Source organism: Bombus affinis, chromosome 15, assembly GCF_024516045.1.
Source record: "Bombus affinis isolate iyBomAffi1 chromosome 15, iyBomAffi1.2, whole genome shotgun sequence".
NCBI lineage: Eukaryota > Metazoa > Arthropoda > Insecta > Hymenoptera > Apidae > Bombus > Bombus affinis.
This window is the reverse complement of record NC_066358.1, coordinates 4,736,067-4,756,622: the sequence shown is the minus strand read 5'-3', so window position 1 is coordinate 4,756,622 and position 20,556 is coordinate 4,736,067. Positions and strand designations below refer to the sequence as shown.

The 20,556-nt window shown below is 40.8% G+C and overlaps 1 protein-coding gene across 2 annotated transcripts in view; it reads left to right on the top strand.

Annotated features, from left to right (window-relative positions):
• Positions 1 to 20,556, top strand: part of LOC126924921 (protein artichoke-like) — a 175,575-nt gene that overhangs the window by 70,216 nt on the left and 84,803 nt on the right. The gene's annotated exons all lie outside the window — the stretch shown is intronic.

Below are 20,556 nucleotides of genomic sequence, written 5' to 3'. Positions count from 1 at the left end.
AAGTGGGCAGAAAGGAGAAATAAGAGTGAAGTTTCATCGTGCCGGCGAAATTCTGTGATTATGTCATTCACGGTCGATCGCTGCCACGAAAGTCAGCACCGAAGCGTTTTGCTCTCAGAACGTCCTGTAACTTATTTGTCTTTGCGTAATTTCGACCCATTGCGTGTCCAATTACATCTTTTCGGTTTCCTGGTTTTCTCATTGAAAAAACAACCTCAGAAATTCTTTGCATTATTTGCTGTTCTGCGTGAATTAAAAATTAACATAATGAAACTGGTAAAAGTTGGCTGCATTTACAGCGGTTCACCGAAGTATTTGCACATTTGTAAAATACATTACACAGAATATTCTGAAATTTCATTAGCACCAATAACGAGACACGGGCATCATAATTATATTGGTAAAGTTTGAAATGAATCTAAAAAGAAATATATATTTTTTTATGCAAATTTAATGCAGATATAACTATAATCACATCGTTACAGTACTGGTGGAATTTAAAAAGATTTCGTATAACGCACGTAATATATTCTTACAAATTGTCTGTGGTAATTGTTCGAATACTTCCGCCAGCCACTGTAGCTTGATTCCTCTCGTTAAATTTTATCGAGAAGCTTTTTGCGGTTATATTTTCTATAATTTGCTACGTTTTTCAGTAAACATTCACCCGCCATAAGCCTCTTTTTACGTGCACGTCGCGTTTTATCTCATTCCGTTGCAAATTTCCAACGTCTGGCCGTGTTTCGCGTGCATTAGGTCGCAGGATGACAGCGAGTCTCAGTTACCAGAAATTCGTCTCGACGTCTGCTGTCGTTCATCGACGTTCCCCGTGAAGCCTCGAATTTGTACTTCGTGTACGGAATGGCTGCTCCTCTTTAATTTTATTTCTAAAGTTCCTTCAATGACGGAGTCTACTCTACTGCCTCGAAGAATTCTACTGCTCCGCTGTTAGATCGTACAATAAATCGTACAATAGACCGTACAATAGATCGTACACGATTTATTTTTGAAATCTCGAATATTTGAATATCGTGGAATGAAAATAATAAATGAAAGATGAATAGAATGAACGAGAGAACATAGAATAAGTCAGTCAGCCAGGTCTAAGGAGACGAATAAGATAAGAAAGGGGATCGAGTACCTCGTAATTCGTCGCTAAGGTATTCTCACCTTCACTACAATCATTATCACCGATTCGTCTCTTAAACAGCTCGTGATTACGATTTGCTTGGAATTCCGTCTGAAAAGGTGAACGTTTGAGATACTTTGAAATGTCTACGCTTTCATTTCGCTGGCTAATCAAAGTTAATGGCAATTACGATCCCGACAAATAGCTGGAGAAACCTAACGACAAATCTATTTCCGCTAAAAATTTTCTACAAACTCTCTCGTCCTGATTTATTTATTACTTCCTTACAAGCTATAAAATGGACTTGGTTAACGGGTCACAACCCTGTAATATCTAAAATTATTACGTCAGAAGCAAATTATCGGTGCAATATCGAAGCAAGGAGCTTAAATATAATAATTATTAAATTGATTAGAGTTCATTCGTCATGAAAACTAATTAACTGTATTTAGAGATGGAACCCCAGAGAAGATCTATGTATATAATTGGTAATTTGACGATTTGTATAGTTACAAATCCTAATTGTAGAACGACAAGGTACAATGGAAACTTTTTATAATGTCATATCACAAAGTAAAAGGCTGAGGCAATTAAAATTCTCGATACGTCCACGGCGCAAAGCAGCTTAAAACTCGACGACTCGATTCACGGATAGTGAAAAACTATTGATTGGCGACTGGACAGAATATGCACGGTTCTGTCACGGGAGCCATAAATTTCGATGGTCACGGTTAAAGGGTGTCTGAATTTAATTAATAGCGTCTCGCCCGGCAATCGGGGTAACGACGTAATTTGACGAGGTAATCGATATCGATGCAATACGCGTCAACGGAAACAGCATAATTCGCCGCGTCGGAAGCTGCGTTTTATCGATACTTCCCTCGTCTTCCGACCCCTCGTCCCGACCTATCGACAGCCGCGAAAGATGTATTGACTGGCACGAAACGAAACGAACAATGGATCGCCGTTCCGATCCGAAGCTCTGGTTTCTTTGTTGCGCGCGACGTACGAGGTTAAAAATTAATAAAACGGGGAAGAAATTCACAAAGGGGAGACGGGACGGTTATAAAGGAACAGATTGATAAAGAGAGACGATGTACCGAAAAAAGAAAGACTCGAATTGCATTCTCTTACAGCGGATTTCCACGGGCATCTTAACGTTTCAATTTCCTCGCATAAAAGCGACTAAGGATCCCTCTTCTTTCTGAGACCGCATTTTCTTCAAAGCCATCGCATCGAACGTGCTGTTCGATTCCCAAGAATCGCGGAGGAGAGGCATTCGCGAGCACGCGCACGGATCGCGAGACATCGAGACGAGATTTCCTTTTTTCCGTAGTGCGAGAAGGATCGCGAGGGTCGAACCAGGCGACGCGTCGCGACGTCGAGAAATTGAATCGTCCAGATGGAAATTCGCGTTCGTGTGGGTGGTTCTTTCAGCCGACGTATCCTGGCCCCATGGCCTTGTGTCCGTACCAACCTATATCGTTTTCCATACACAAGTGTCACGAAAGTTATAGGAGTCCGATGAATACCATTCGAATCGCAAAGCTTCTGGACATCGAAAATGGGATCTGACGGATGACGGACGGGGCGAGTTTCGACCTTGTTCCGAGACAACGATCCGAATCTCTCCTTCTATGTTTCATCTATTGAGCGTCCTTAGAATCGACAGTTTGCGACCTTTCGTCGCTTTTCTTTCGCAGTAGAGTCCGACTTACAAACGAACGTTCCATTAATTTTGTACTTATCGCTGTTAATGAAACGAAAATACATATATAGATAAAAAAATTAGAACAGAAGGTGTTCGAAAAGATATCACTCTGATTCGTTTGATAAACGTTAATTGCCGTCGGTACGAGCAAATAATTTGCAGAAACGTTTAGGAAAGCACAGGGTGTCCACCCTGCGAAGAGGAGGTGGAGCATGTTGGAATCTGACATGCAGACTGTCTGGCTGCAGGATCGCGGGGATTTACAAAGCGTAAAAATAGTGTAAATAGCGTACAGAGACGCGAAATGCAAAAAAAGCAGAAGCGAGGGCATTTCATGAATAGCTGTGCAAACGAGGAGTTAGCAAGATTCAGAGCTGTTTAGACGGGCTTTGGAATGGAATATATTTTTATGGGAGCCGGCGCTTTTCGGTTTTTTCGCAGAAATTTAAAACCGGTTGGGTAGCAACATCCCTCGAAACTAACGTGCGTACACATATAGTTCGAAACACGTATTTGCATGGCGTCTCTAAGGATAACAAACGCGTATATCAAAGCAACGCGGGAAAATTAATCGAAAATGTCATGATCACGATGTACTGATAATTTTCATAAAGCGTTTCAATTTTGTGTGCCAGCGAAGTGGCAAATTATTATATTAAACATCATACTGTTCTGAATTTAATTATATGTTGCCACATAGTCTTGACAGAGGTTTGCGATTGATATAGTTTCAATAGTGATTTATTTATTCTAATATACAGTATCTTGAAATAGTTAAAAACTTAAAATCTATGTTTTAATGGAATGAATTTTTATACATATTTATGTATAATGTATATATACGATTTATAATAAACATGAATTTGAACAAATATCCGCCGTTTAATTATAACAATTGTGTCATAGTTTTTGCAAAAGATACGTTTTATTTACCATCTTCAGGAGCTAAACCACGGAATCGTTTTCTTTCTTTCCGAGAAATAAACGTTCGCGGATGCCCAGAAACGTGACAGGGCGGCACGGAGCAAAAAAGCACGTGAACCGCGTAACTTTCGTGACACGTGTCACGCAACCCGTTAGGAATCTCGAGCAAAAATTCATTTAACAGTACAGTTTTATACGGTGATTCACGCGTTTTAAGCATTTCGCCGCGGCTTTTGAGAACTGAGCTAAGACATTCGAGGAACGAACGACCGTCCAAGTTTTTACCGAGGCCCGGATCGCGTTAAAGACGCAGATCGCACTGACGAGATATCCAGGCCGTGTCGTAAAAATTACTCCGCTTCTATTAGTTATCTAAATGCGATCTTTACGAACGGTAAACGCTTTTTAAGGATCACGGCAGAAATAAGCCGTGGAAAAATCTCGGGATCCAGAACGTTTTAGAGTCGATTGAAATGGCAGCAGGATTTAATTTACCGTGGGAATTGAATTCCGAGAGAGAGGGAGGGAGAGGGAAAGAGATGTTCCGATGTTAACGGCGATTACTTTGTTTTTATGGCGAGGGATACAGACTGGAAGTTTGCTCGTTACGTTAATTATAAGCAAAAGCTTGGCGGACAGAGAGCTGGATTAAGGCCTGCAGTGGAAAAATATGGTGAAATGCAAGAGGAGACGACGCGATGACGCGTGTAAATAGCTACTCTTACCCCGAGATAATATTGAAACAAAACTAGAAAGATTGCTTTGTGTCGACGATCGAAGTAGAATGCAAATTAGAAGTAATTGTCAAGTAGTTCTATATATACTAGCGGCCAAGGGTTTGTGATATGTGCTCCATAGAAATACAAAATTTAATCCTTCTACAATTTTCTTTCATCGACATAGTAGAAACGCAAGAAACTTTGGCAGCAATGAAACAGTTATTTCTCAAATTGTTCATTACAATGCCAAAGGGTTGGGAGATGTGATTTTCGAATTCTGTTACCTTAAAAAATCATTTCATGAAAAATCTATCGAATTACTATCGACAACTATAACATTAATTCTGAGTCACCAACAAAATTGATGGACAATTCGATATAGGTATAGAGATGATTAGAAATTTGTTAGAAAGCGAAATATTCTTTGTTACGTTTACGAATGCTTAAATGACTAAAGACCACAACCATTCTTCACGTATGAGCGAATCGTCGTTATCTACGACCGGAAAGAACATGTAGTCATAATTGCTTCCTGTAATGCACCGAAAGCGCCGAGGGAGACGTCGAGTTTCCCCGGTCTCCGCGCAAAAGCAATCGTAGATTCTCCTACATCACGCACCCAGTGTTCGGAATGCAATCTTACCGAGGTACACGCTTGAGAAGATCGTATCAAGTTTTCTGAATAATTTCGCACTTAACGCGGGGGCCGCGAAATTTCGAGCTTTTCATAGAGGCAAGTAACGTTAGGGTAGTTTGCGGTATGGAAAAATAGTATCACGAGAGTACTCGATGCGGTGAAACAAGGTTGGAATAGTTTCCTGTTATTCGAAGCATCGTTTCAGAGCGGGTTCTTCGCGGAAACGTAGAGTCTGATGAGTTTGGAAAAGAAATGGAATCGAAGAAACTTAAAGAAAAATTATATCCTAGGAATTTATTGCAAAACGAAATTCTATCGTTGTAGAATGATATCTTAATTTAAATTAAATGTGTTCTTTTATATGTTGGCAGAATGATATATAATATTACAGAAAAAGAACACATTTCAATTCGCAGAGGTATAATTGTAAGGAAGACGTAATAATCTCCGTGGTTCAGTGAATAAAACATTTGTTCCGAGTTCGTTAAAAGGAAAAGAAGAATTCCTCACTAACTACTCACTATTAAGTCGATTGAAATTATATTGTATTAGATGGGTGTATGCATGAAATGTCGTTTATTCGAACGAAACTTTAACAGCGTGTCATTTCTTTAAAGGACCGATTGAAACTACCCCTATTATTCCAGGTTCGTAAGAATCCTCAATTGATGCAATTAAAAAATTCATGGAACGAAAGTACATTTCTGTTGATTTTCTTCTTTGATCTTTGAAAATTCTGAAGACTATGAAAACCTGCGTTTACCTTCTAAATTAGATAAAAAGATAATTTTGATAATGGCAAAGTACTGAATTTTAAAACTACTTGTCTGCTATAGAAATAGAAAATTTCACTTATCATGTTCATCCCCCATTGTAGGTCGTATGGTTTGTGGTCATATGCGTTGTCCGATGTTAGAGCGATACAACAGCAGAATGGACGCAAGAATGGCCTAATCCAGTGACACGCGATCACACATATTCACGCACGCAGTGCATTGTATAACGTAAGATGTCGGTCAACCTTGCACCTAAGCCTGCATCAGAATAGAGAGACACGCGGAACGCGTCTTACATCGTCACGCGTACCGAGTTCACATACGTGTGTGCAATTTGGCGCGTGTGTGCATGGAAGGCATATATGCATATATCAAAGACCAGCGTGGAGCTCAGTCGACCAACCAACCACGTAGCAATGCATCAAGCCTGGTAATTTATAGCGGGGCGATTAACCCCTTCGCGTTTGCTGCCTCTCCCTTCCCCGGAGAAGATCTGAAAGTCAGATCTCCTGGCTTACTCCCTAATATACACGCGTCAAGATATACTTGACAAGCTCCATGACGAGTCCTTCGATACATTCCACTGTTCGAGCTTATTCTTCTATACTTCCTTCGATTTTGTAAATAGTTTGTTACAGAGTATAATTGTCACGCCATAGAAGGGGTTTCTTCTGCTAAAAGACGTAGGTTGTAACATCGAGGCTATCGCATTTGTCAAAACGATCGGGTTTCAGAACGTTTGCTTTTGCAATTACCAAAAATATGCAGGTGTTTTCGGTAATACTATTGGAACATAAAATTCCCGTGTACTCGTGATGTTGAATCGAGAACTTTCAAGATCGAGTTCTCCTTAAGCTCGCGAGAGAAATTATTTTTTATTAATTATCAAACTCCGCTAAATACAGTGTTGACTTTTATTGCGACAGAAATATGGTTATATACCTATTGTGTAGCAAAACACAATGCATTTGAATACATTTAAATACATTGAGAGATCGATAAAATTTCACAAGCAAATAGTGGAAATAGCTCGAGTGAAAGAGTCCGTCGGATATTTTCATTCTACGGTCAGTATGGAACGATAATAGCATATTTTTAAATAAACTGCGAACATCATGCAAATCGACCGTTTACCGACGAACAGATTAGAGAAGAAATTGCAGCACTAAAGCGTGAAATCACGACGGTAATTATATCTTCGGTTTTACGATCTTAGCCAAGCATTTCGATCGAATGGAAAATAAGGGGCAGTAAAATCGACTTTCTACGTCGATAAAGTTCGTCGTAGCGGTAAACCGACTGTTTTATGCGTGAAATAATTCGTTCGAAGCGTTCGATCTTCAAAATTTCTTTGGTTAATATAAACACGCGTACTTTTATGTTAATTTTCTCTCCGCGTCACGATACACAGTGGGTTTCCATGAATATTGATTATCGTTATTGTTATATTCGTACCGGTGGAAAGCGGATGCACTACCAAAAAGAGGCTTCGCGGATGACCGCATTCTTCGCTCTTCTCCTAAAGCTGTTCTTAACTTAGGTAACCGATAACGATGCGAAGCCGTGCTTTGCGAACTCAACCTTCTTACAGCTTCGTCGAAAATCGCTCCTTAGGAAGCTAATATTCCTTTACACTACGATAATTATTCAGAATAAGGTGCGCCTCGTCCATTTGGATAATCTCCAAATATTTGTTCAGTGACAAGATTTTTAGTAACATTTCGCTGTACGTTTAAACCGTATGTTTCAATAACTCATGGAAGTATTATGTTGTCCGAAAAGTTTCTTTCGTTTCATAAGATGATAATGGATGAACAACAATTTCTGTTTTATATTATTTTATTGAATTAGGTATGGCCCATTTCGTTCTATTTCTATTATTATATTCATGCATAATTCAATAAACTAATAAAAACAAAAAACATTATGTGTCTATTATTTTCTTATAAAACGAAAGAAACTTTTCGGACAACCTAATATTTGTGAACCTTCGCCATAAACAATTCCTATGAACATATCATCCGTATCAAATAAAATATCGAATAATCAGATCATACGATAATTCAGACATCATATATCGCGTGTAACCGTGATCTGAAAGAGCAAAACATCTTATAATGCGTGAGCTACTGGCACCTAGATTGGCATGTTTGCTTTCCTTCGGGACTCGTGACCCTGCGTTTGCCTGGTTGCTGTCGTCTCTAGGTGAGATACGAAATTTTACGAGGGAAAGTCCGCGTCCTGATTCTGTTGCGAAAGCCGAGGTTGCGTTACCGGATGTCGTGGCACGACTCAGCCGCGATAAGGATACGCGCATGTTTGCCTTGTTACGTTGAGCGTTGGTGGCTTTACGTGAGACATCATCCCGAGCTACGTGCATCCTGAATGGAGAACGGAACGCACGCCGGTCGGATGCGAAATTCGGAGATGAAAATTATATCCAAGTCACCGATATGTTTCCTCCGAGCGTGCATTAGCCAACTCTCTTCTTTTTTTCATCCCCTATTCGTCCTGACAAATCATCTCCGCTTTGTCGCGTTTTCCTTTTTTCCAGTCTGGGGAATTTCATTTGCTCCGGCGGAAAGAACGGATTGGATGCTCTCTTTCACCGTAGATAAATGGTTCTTAATGCGTCACTTTCCACGTCCGCGATGGGCTACCGACGAATTTAAAAAATGGATCCGTTGCCAAGGAGTCTTGATTAAAGCCTGATTAAAACATCCATTCGTCTAGTAAAGTGACCGATCGTTGGAAAGAATTGAAGGATAATTTTCGAGCCCTTTCGTAAACAGAAACGACGATAATTAGTCCGAATAGAGACAATTGTTCAATTTCTATGGCCTTGAAATGTGATATTAAGCTCGACATTCTGGAGTAATTTTCGAACTGTACGTATGACTAGGCTTTAGTTTCTGACATATTCGCAAAAAGAGCTTCGCTTAGATTTGGGTTAGGATTAGGCTACATTGTAGCGTTGGCGGTTTAAGTTTTACATAACGCGATCTAAATTTAACTCATTGATAATAATCAATTATAACGTAAATGATCGATTGTGACTTGTCGTGTTTTTCATCTGCCATCTCCACATTTTGTCAAACTTGTGTGTACAATCTATAGATCCTATTACATTAATCAAAGAAAATCTCGTCACGAAGGGTTCAGAAACAGAAAAGCAGATTGAATCGAGAATGACCAAACACAGAACAGATGAGTAGTTCGTATAATCTGTGTTTGAAAGAAGGTTAGAGGAAGCTTTTCATTAAATATCTAAGATCACTGAATAAACTCGCAGCATTGATAACCGAGCCAGTTGATACGTTATCAAGCCGGATGGTCCATTGCAAAGCAAGTTCTGAAAGAAGTGCCACCTCATAGAGCTAGTCGCTTCTTGCGACCGGTTTCCTTTCACCAGCTACGAACGTGCATAAAGCGAGGCTCATATATTTTCATTTGACACAGTTCTTCACGCGATATCAAGTAATGGAAGTTCTTCCGCAATGGGCTTTCTAGCACATCTGCCTAAACGATGCCGCTCGATGTCCAACAACGAGCTAGCGATCTTGGGATATTCGTTGAAAATGAGGACCGCGTATATGCAGCCATCGGAGTTTTTCACGATGTATCGGTGAAAAACAAAACGTGCTTCTTTATTTCAGGCACATCGCTCCCTTGCTGTGTGCCAGCAATTTTTTAAATAATAAAAATGTCAGAGATGCGACGTATTCCAAACAGAAACAGCGAATCCCAAAGTTAAAAACCTAAGCTTAGATACTTTCTAAATGATGAAACGAGTACTGTATCGTAATTTTGAGCAAAAGCGGGAGAGACGATCCGCGTGGAATATTTGCGCGAGGCGACAGCGAAGTAAGTAATTCGTAAGTAATAAAATAATACATGTGGTGTTTACATTGAGCTATTGATAAAGATTGAGAATTGATTGAGAAAATACGTGAATTGATTTGGATGCAGGTTGCCACGTGAAGACTTGATGACAAAAATACAGTTTGTGTGAAGAAATTATTCAATGATGTTATCGATTTCGACCGCCTTCCGGCTAAGAATATATTTTTACTCTCCGCAATTGAATCGAAGAACTTTGAATAATTTACGTCCCATCTCCAACTTCCGATTATCGGTGAATCTCGACAGATGCTGGACGCGAGATGAAAAATTCGAAACACGCTCTCCACTCGGAATTTTTTATTCGGAAGTCGCGTTGACATCTTTGCAGTTTCAGTCGAGAGTCATCTAATAAAGCGTCCGGGCCGTAAAAGCGGGGACAGAGCGAACGAAGTTGGACAAATATTCGTACGCGATATCGTATTCTTTTTCATCGTCGCAATTTCAAATACGTTTCTGGTCTCCCAAAACTGGAAGTTTAGTTGACTCGTTTAACGGCAGCGAAAGTTTCCGCTCGCGTCTGCAAAAGTATTTGCCACAGAAAGAGACGAAAAGGCTCGGCTACTGTCCGTTGGGATTTGATTTCCCAGCATGGCAGCGCGGTCAGGGTAAATTCGTGGCCGGCATTTTCAAGAAGTTGTCGAATCCCCTAGACGTTCGGCCGTCACTTCTCTCTTTCTTAGACGTTTCCTCTCCGAAAGGAACAATCCAGTATCTCCACTTTCTTTCGTTTTTCTAACCTAGTTGGCTTTTGAGACCTTTGATCTGTCGTTACTCGATTCGATATACATCTTTTATTTCTTCCACCTAAGAAACTTCAATTGTATAGGAAGATATTTTTAGCGTGGCATAGTAAATAATTAACAGTTGCACAACACAACGAGTAACTCTTACTAATATTCCAACACTAATAAAAGTACGATAAAAATTTGACAAGCTGTATTCATATTTACGTGTTATTCTCTTTGACGTTAATACGTGCATGTGGCGAAGTGAATTGGTTTCGGGAAAATTTCAACGATATTCGTTTAAAATGCGGCGATTGCTGGTCAATATAAATCAAAAATTCCTTCCTCGTTGAATCGGTTATTCGATAACAACGTTGTCCCGATTGAATTTGCAAGGCTTTCGCTCGCCTCTCAGCTATAAAACCTATACCATTACAGATCTCTTGAAGAATACTTGCAGAATACACGGTACATTTACTCGTCCCGTCGCCTCCTAGCCAAGAAACACAATGTCGACAACTATTCTTTTCCATCTGAGCGTTTTCAGCTTCTCCGGATTCGAAGATTGCACTTTTCGGACGAGAATCGCCGCGAGCGAGCGCGGTATAAAGCGACTCACGAAATGCAGAACTTCACGGTGGATCTCGAGGAAATATCGGACGCGCGTGGTACGGCGCGATTACCATCGGCAGAGGGAAAGCTTCTCTAGCTTTCGAGTATAAGCTCGTGTAGCAGCTGGTTCATTTAATTCGCCCGATGCTTTTGTTTCCTACCGTACACGGTGTAATTCAATTATTGCCCCGGCTGGTACTTCGATTCAGCTGATGGGAGCAATAAGCCGAGCCGTTCGTTTGCTTAATTCTTCTCTTTTACCGATACTATCGGTGCAATTCCGAGATTGCTCGTGGTTGCTTCTAAGCTCACCGCTTTGTGTCATACGGTTGCTCGATCGATGATCCTTCCTTTTTTCAATTAATATCGCTATTGTTAGCCTGTATAACAATATTATTTATTATTCTTGGCGAATGAAGCTTCGAGTGATGTTTATTTTGTAAAAACTGTTCAGTGTTGGCCTCGTTCAATGGTTAATTAAGTTGAAGCCTGTAAATGAGAGCCATACTGATTCATATTTTTAGTTTATAAAACAGGAAAACGACGATACGAATATGTATGTATCAGCTATACGTTTGGTATTGTGTGTTATTTATGCTTGTGTTTTCGAACGACTACGAGTTTTATATTATAGAAAATGACAGATATCCTTTAATGGATTTATCGGTAAAACGTTACTACGGCTTATCGACAGAAGTTCAAAAGATTATTTTGAATAAACACGGTGCTTGGCTCTCGGTATCAGCCGGCACGAAACACCCTAATTGCCGGCTACATAGTCATAATCGTTCCTTCGATCGTATCCTTCTAGCAATTTTTCTCGTTAGACTCACAAGATATTAAATTATTCTCCCATCGCGTGCACCTTACCATTTACTTATTCTCAACATTTTCAAATTCGAAAGAAAAAAGGATAGATCAAAAGGAAAGCCAGTGATCTGTGAATTCGCGTGTCTCGCTGCGAATGTCAGTCAAATTTCGAATTGTGTTTAACGCATACACATTCGCATTATATATTCGCATTATATATCGAAACTACGAACGAGCAACCAATCGCAAACGCAAACGACGAAGCCGCTTGCCATCGGATTACAGAAACAAGCTCCCAAGCGAAGTACCTTGAACGAGGAATGTTTGAAAGTCACGAACGAAGAAGTCAGCTTTCTGTGCTTTTTCCGCGCGGTGTTCCACGATTCTGTAAATATAATAGGGATAAAAAGCTGCAGGGTTGAGGGATCGAGCGTGGAAATAAGATAGTCGATGCAATTTCAAGGGTGGTCGTACACGTGTCCTTGACGTTGTATTCGGAACTCGCGAGCGCTTCAAGTTTAGCCAAAATTTCGCCTCGATCCTTCATGCATATCCACGAGAGGGGCCGGCTTGCGTCGGATGCCAGATGCAAATGCGTATGCAATGGCCGTGCATACGTGTGTACGTATGTTATCGGCGTCCAGATTTCGGTCGTTTACCGGCCCCGTTCTGTATATCCGCGCGGTGGAACGCATTATATATGATCCGACTACCGAGTACGCGTTAGATTGTTGCGATGACGTATGCGCGAACCTGACGCGTATCCTTGACATCGATGCCGCCGAAAACGCTAGCGGCGAACTTGCGAGAATATCGCACTTTTCGCCTTTCGCCTTTCACCTTTCATCCTGTATCTTTAATTTTGAAGTGAATGGTTTTTAAAGAGGAAAGCGTCTACGAGGATGGTATTGAAGAGTCTCGTGTTTGCTGCGGTAAATTTAGCATTTAGGACTGTGGAACATACTTATATTTGGACGTTTCGGAATTCTGGTAGCGTTAGGAGTTAAAAGGGATGGGTTCGACGTTAAGAAATTGGATTTTATAACACGCTGATGCGATGAAGTAAAGTTTAATAATTTGCTGAGATAAAATGGATTAAAGTGTACAGTTTCTTGCGAGTTGAAATCAAATTTGCGGTTTCTTGTGTTAGGCAACTGGATCCTGCGGTTTCCTGCGTTACGACCATTTTCAAGCGTACAGTCGATTGTTTAGCAAGACTTAGGTGATTCATTTGAAGGCTCGTTAACACGTTTCTAGATGTTTTACACAAATTATCGATTTATTTAATTGCAAATGAACTCAGGTATATTACAATTTTCTATACCATTTTCTACTATATAGAACATTGAAATATTATTATCCATTCCACCTCTCTTGACTCGCTGGCCACTAAGCCTGCTAACTGACTGCGAATTCTCAGTAGTAAGACGCATAGCTTTTGACCAACAATATGAAAATAAGAAAGTATAAATGTTTCCTCATTTTAAACTACTGATGAAATAACATAATTTCATGCTCGTTTTAAATGTTTCAGAGGCATATAGTAAATAGTCTGTTTGATATCACGTTGAAAATTAACAAAACAATTTACCTGTTTGACAATTCACTAAATTAATTTAATAAATTATTGTTCAGAAAGAGTCAGATGTATAGAAAATATATCTTCGAATTTCATACACGAAGAAGAACATAATTCGGACGTGTAGTTCACCTGATAACGTTGTTGATAACGGCGTCGTTATAATCGAGCTTCATCAAGGTGTCTACTGACAAACTAATATCCATCATACGTTGTCAAAGTGGTGCGACGTGCTGCGTGACTTCACGGAACAGGGTTCATTTGAGATACAATTAGGAAGGATTAAATTGATCAAGCAATCTCATCTTCAAAATATTGTCACGCCTCTAAGTTTTCTCTCAAACATTGAAAATCTGGATGAAATTAAATCGATGTCATTACCGTTATATTTGGACGCTCCAATGGAATTTAACGATGTAATATAATCTCGGAACGATTTCAGATAGAAAACGAAAACGTATCCGATCATTTGCAACGATCAACTGAAAAATTGTAATCTTTGAAATGTTTTCCTAAATTCGTTCATTCCGAGGTATTATGCAAATAAAATATCGAGCTTGGCCGCACTCGATATATCGAACGACACGCATGGCGAAACGGGAACGCAAATAGAAAAACTACCTGGACCAAAAATATCCATCCATTGCCGAATTTGGAGTTGTAGTGAATTTAAACTGTCGCTTTTACTATTTTATATTCGCTCGTCCTGTCGTCCTCTTTTTCAAACATATTTTTTTTCACGCATTTTTGTATCCTCCCAATTGCCACATCATTTTGCTAAATGCGATTTAGCGTAAAAATGTTCACCACACCTTTTATGCGAATGTGGAAATCTTCGCGTCTAACAAATAGCGGCTATAAAAGAGAGGCAGAAAAATATACAGGAAGCTAAATGGAACGATAAAATACAATTCTCAGTAGGTATCGAGGTTATCGTCATTCGCTATATATTTTTTCGCCACATCACGAATCATTCCGCGAGTTTACCTTATGTCGCGGCAATTTATCCGTAAAGTGTCGCCGTGTCTGCTGAAAGCATGCTAAATTAAACACGAATCTTCAAGCAGATCGAGTCGTGAAATTCACCGTTAGCTAAATTTCCCAAGTGTTTTCGACGCAGTTATTCCCCGAATCCGTTGCCGTTACGACGAAATTTCGCGAGGGGCAATCCGTGTTTCCCGATATTTGGCGCATTAAAATTAAACTTCATCCGGGGATACAAGCCTACCGCGTTTAATGTACTTTATCGGCGCATATTCCCATGGAAAGTAAGGAAACTCGAAGAAGTTTCGTCGAGGAAGTTGTACGCGGCGCTGGCAAACGAAATTTCATGGGCGCCAAGTCGGTGAATTTATATTTATAGACGATAAAACGAAAGAAAGAATCGGAGGGAAGAGAATGAAAAAGAAAGGATCGGCCAGAAAATTAAAATCGTTTCATTGTCTGGCTGTAGAGATAATTAAGCTACGTGAAGATTTAAGTGGAAGCTTTGGGGACGCGAGAAGACGCGAACGCAAACGATTTCCCTGTTTGTTAAGGATTAAGGTGTTCCAGTCCCGTAGCATCTTACGTAATGAGGCGACGATTAAACCCTGCTGTTTGTATCCACATCGTAAGAATTCACTCGTTTACGACGCTAATTAGGCGAATGAAGATTTCAACAAAACTATTCAATTTGCTTTGACCTGACTAGGAAGTCCACATATCATCCGTTTTTGTAGTACGATTCACTACATCTGGCCAATCTTTTGGATTTTCTCGTTAGAGAAGAACGCAGCTTGGAATGTAACAGTTTACGCTCGGAAAATTGAAGGTCGAACAGTGTCGCGCAAAGGCATAACGATAAAATAACAATGCCGTAAATATTTATCGTTCACCGAGAGTAAATAAATACGCGCAACGGCCATTTCATATCCACAATAATCCTCAAATATTGATTAAACTCCGAGGCGCGTCAATTTTACATGGTAATGGTGCTAAATTGATTAGCTTTAAACAATGTAGCCAGCTGCATTCAGTTAACGAAAAATTGCATGCGACGCCAACATAAACGACGAACAGCGTGACATTTTTTTCAATACAGCCATCGGGGCACGGTAATTCCAATACGGAACAAGCACAAGTTCCTGTAGTTCTCGTACGAAGAAGGGAAAGAAAACGAGAGGAGGAGAAAGAAAGGGCAACTAGCTTGAATCAACTTTTAAACGAGTCTCGTTGCGCGATCCAGTTCCAGCGGTGGAACTAATCAAGAGAAGGCGGTCTGGAGATTGCCTTAAAACCCGTGCTCTCCAGTTACAAATCCTTCTTAGGCTGGTTGTTTCACGCCTTGAGAAACAACCGCCAGCGGAGCGGTGCTACGGTAATCGATATAAGCCATAGGATTATCGCAAAGTTCTGCAGAGCGCATTCATTGGCCGGTGAATAGCGAGATGCGAGCAGCTGTTTGATCATGATCCCAATGTGGCCGTGTATTTACCGCTTTTTTTCCCGTGGCTTTCAGAGATACGCTGCTTTGAACCCTAAAGCCTGGCAGAGAAACGGTACACCAGCAGTGGCTGCACCGTCAGTTCCAACACGTCGTTGCAATCGAACGCCTCCGATGAGAGCGCCGATCCTTTCCATTTTCTCCTATGCTCTCTGTGTTTGTCACATCGAACGCGTTCGTGCGAGGCTCGCATACTCACTCGTCCAATGTTTTGCTCGTAATTAACTCGTATATCGAACGTTTGATCTGCACGTGAAGCGTTCGCTAATATTTCAGCTGTCTCAATATCTCTCGATGACGGAGTACTTCTTCGTGTTAACGTTTTATAATATCGCGAATCATTCGCTAATGTTTATTACCATCCAAGTAATTTATCACCATCGGCTATTAATATCACTCGCTGGCGTCGTACTTCATCGTTCGAGTATCGATAGCAACGTTAATTTAATGATAAGGAATAGCGAATCCCTTGTTAACAGATCCGGAGTATAGTTGGCAATTTTTCTTCGAATACAGCTTCCACAGTTGATGAGAACAGTTTGCAGCTCGAACAATAGAAAAAAGTGAATTTTGATTGACGTACAGGCTACATGCGCTCTTTCTCTTCCAATTTTTCCACGTGAAATGATTTCGTTTTTGCACGTCTATGCTGGCTCGTTTAACACGCAATTTGCTACTTCACTAAGTTTAGTCGTGCTTCAGCTTCTAAGATTAAGTAGATCATCTTTATGTTCTTCCTCGCTCGAGAGTTTCAGTATACACACGACGAATAGAATATTCTCTTCGTAGTTAGACATTCCGGCGAGCCGAGCCAACTATTTATCTCGATAGAAATTTTTTTCTTCGTTACAGCGCTAACGAAATTTTGAAACGTTTCGTACAAGACACGCAATACGCGCGTAAAAAATTCCTACAAGCGTTCGAACATTTTTATGAAAGATTGTAAATCAAGGCATTAGTCGGTCGTAATCCGCGGTATTTCTCGCAATGGCAGATTTGAAACAGAAGGGGCCGAGTAAACGGCAGGGGACACTAAAATTCTCCTTTCCTCGAATTTCGCGATCGTAAATCACTCGGAGGGTCGCGTCGCGCGCCGTTAACTCGCGTCGCCGATTCGTATTCCACGATATATTTTCGATCTCCGGTCGGTCACCTCTCGCGATCCCCAAGGATCCCCATTAATTGTGTCGGCGTGTGCGTGCAGCCAGGCCACGAGCTAGCTTTCGCGTCACGGCCATTTGTCACGCGGCGATCATCGAGCCGCTTGAAATCAAGGCGTCAAACCGCGCGGCTCTTCTTCTGCCCCGCGACGGAAGTCTGGCAAAACGAACGCGTCCGCTCGCAAATCGCCGCGATTTATGGTCCGTGTTACGTTTCCTGAAAAACTGCTTCACACGCGATCATTTCCTGTAACTGTTTCGCCGCGAGTTTCTATCTATCTGTCATTCTATCTTGTTGCTATCAAATGATTTTACCATGCCCCGGGTCCCATAGCTGAGTTGAACAATGTTTTGTGAGAACGTAGAATGGATTACGGTAATGAAACTTCCGGAAATTTTAACACGAGTCGTATGCTACCATTAATCAGACAAAAATCTTTGGCATATTTTCACTATTATCTTTTCGTTATCTGAATCTTTAGTTCCGTATATTCTTTCTAAAATCTACGTTCTGCGAGTTCTGTTTGTATAAAATTTTCTTCTATAAACTTGAATCTACTTACCACGATCTTTTGAAGTCCTCTTTCTCTATATCCTCTGCATCCGGCGATGACAGTACAGCGGGGACTCGATATTTCACTGAAAGGGAAGGAAAAACGGAATATTATAAAATAGAGGAAATGTGGAAATACAAATTCTGAAATTTCTTGATTTTGAAATCGAAGCTTTATGCCTCTTAAAATTGAAAGAACTTCGTATAATAATTAATCTAATCGAATCAACAATACAACGTAATAAACAGCCAAATATTGTGAAACGTGTAAACGGTAACGAACACCCAGTTCTACAAATCGCTCTTCTTGTCATTAACTTGTCACGAAAGGCTTTCAGAAATACGAAATGCCGACCGCCGTAAACATCACACGGGACGTTACTACGACGCAAAGAATTCTATTGCAAGGAATTTCTAAATTTCACGCGCTCGGAATATCTTCTTTGATGAAGGAAAGATGACTAGACGATGCGACGGTGTAAGTCACCAAAGTATCCAAAACTGTAATCTAATCGATGCAAGGTCTAAGACCCCACCTTCTCCGTCATCGAATTTGACGTATCGTCGATACTTTATCGATTCTGTGAAACTCTCCGGTAGAAGCAGTCTCCTAGCTACCGACTTTAGTCGATGTAACGTACGTATGAACAAAAGCCGATCGTTCGAAATGCACGATATACGATCAAAAAAAAGCGATTTGCGAGGAACAATCGCGATTGAAACGTCAGTGTGAAGAGCGCACGGCTTCTCATCTTGACGAACGACGCTGTAATGTCGATGTTAATCGACAGACACCGAGTATTCGCATGATAAAAGTTTGTGTATACGTCGCATCGATGAATCGATGTATCATAATAATTGCGCGCTGAATATTTCACGATCTTTTCCATTGATAATAAAACAACGCGGTTTTGAGGCTGCTTGTTTTGTCGGGCCGTTCATATTGTCCTGTCGCGTCTCTCTCGACGAATGGGATTTATCCTGATTTCGATCGCGCAACGGCGAGATTCGCGCGTAAAAATGCTGTTACTCGGCCGTTTTATCGTCCTGAAATTCTGGTTTAACGCGGAAATGAGCCTGGGTTCGCGATCGTCAATAACTTGAGAGAATTTTACAGGCTCCTGTGCAACGTAGTGCTCTGTGTATCGGTCCTCGTCTGTGTTGAAAATAGCTTGTCCTATATGCGATGAATATTTTCGTTAATTTCTGATTTAATCATATCCGTTGCGGTGCGGTAAAATGAAAAGCTTGCAAATACGTTCGTAATTCTTTGAATATATTAATACTTGCGCGAGTTATTAATATTTCTATGGATGAATTGTAAAATATTCAAGTATATTTGCACGATGTGTTTTATAAAAGGAACAAGAATATAAAATAAAGCCGACTTATAATCTTGGCAGCTTAAAAATCTTCTTTGCCACAAACCGTGTCTTTCTCTGAAGCTTCAACGGACATTGGCATAATTTAATTCGGTGTCAAACATGAAATTTTCTAAATAGAACATCCTGAAGTTTCGAAACGTTTCATTTTCAGGTAGGTGTTTAAGTGACGAAACGATTCAAAATGTCAGATGCGCGATGAAACTCTTGAAGAGAACAAGATAGCAACTAAGACGAGAATAATTGAAACGATGAGGAAATAAAACCAGAATAGAATATATCTAGCTTGGTAGAGCTCAGGTAGGAATGTACAGTCGCTATTAACTCGAGTTCGTGTCTTCTCACGGTTAACTTAAGCCTTCGTGATATGGAAGACACGCGGCGTTCTTTCGTCTCCGCGAAACCCAAAAAGGTTAGTAATTGCATAATCGTGATTCTCTATAATTTCGCGTTATCGTGTAGCTGATTGCGTTTAATAGCCGCTATTAAGGGCAGAGATTGACCGGATAACCGATCGAACAAAACCAGAAACGTTTGGCAAAAGTTAGAAGTTAAGAAACTCTTAAATCAATACGACTCGTCGTGCGTGAGTTAACGCGTAACGACTCGAACGTGTTAAGCAGCTGAAAGTGGCACAGATCGGATGATAAGTTAGGTCGATCGACCAACCAGCGGAAGAAAAGCGTTGAGGAGCCGTGGAATAACAAAGGGGCTGAGTGACGCCAGACAGACAGGCAAATATTCTTCCGTGAGAGACTTCAAAGTAATGGGAATTGCGAGTTGAACGGGACCGGTGCATCAGACAGGCTAGTTTCTATTCTACGACTTCCTGTTCCGCTCAACTGTTTCCTCTCTGCCTCAGCGTGGTTAATTCGATGGAGATGTAGTCGAAAGAACCTTTGCGCTGGATAGTTTTCCGGCTCGTTGTGCGGCGATCAGAAGCCAACACAGATTCCAACAGGGCGTAAACTTTTTGCTCGGTGGATAAATTATCAGGATCCGGATTTCAATGTGCCGCAGTGTCGATCGTGTGACTTTAATTAAACTCCGCTTGCAATAATTTGCATGCTACTTAATGTTGGGGTGTGAATTCAATGCAATCTGCCGCGTTCGCTTGTCATAGGGCAAGTTTCAACGGCGTGTCTATAGCCCACACTTACGGTAATAGAAGCTGCACTCAGCATCGCCGCAGCATCGTTGGAATTTCGCGAAACTAGATTTCAAGCAGCCGCGAGATCAAAGTGTCATTAAGTCAATTCGATCGCGAGGAGGAAACACGCACGAGGAGTCTCGACAAATCCCACGACGGTACGGGATAATGATCTGAATGATAATGCACACTGCCAAAGCTTCTCAGAGAAACTTAAATCCAACGGCGTATCTAACTCGAACTCAACCTTCTTCTCCCCAATTTAGGAACTGCTCCGAGCACCTTTCAGATTCCCGATGAA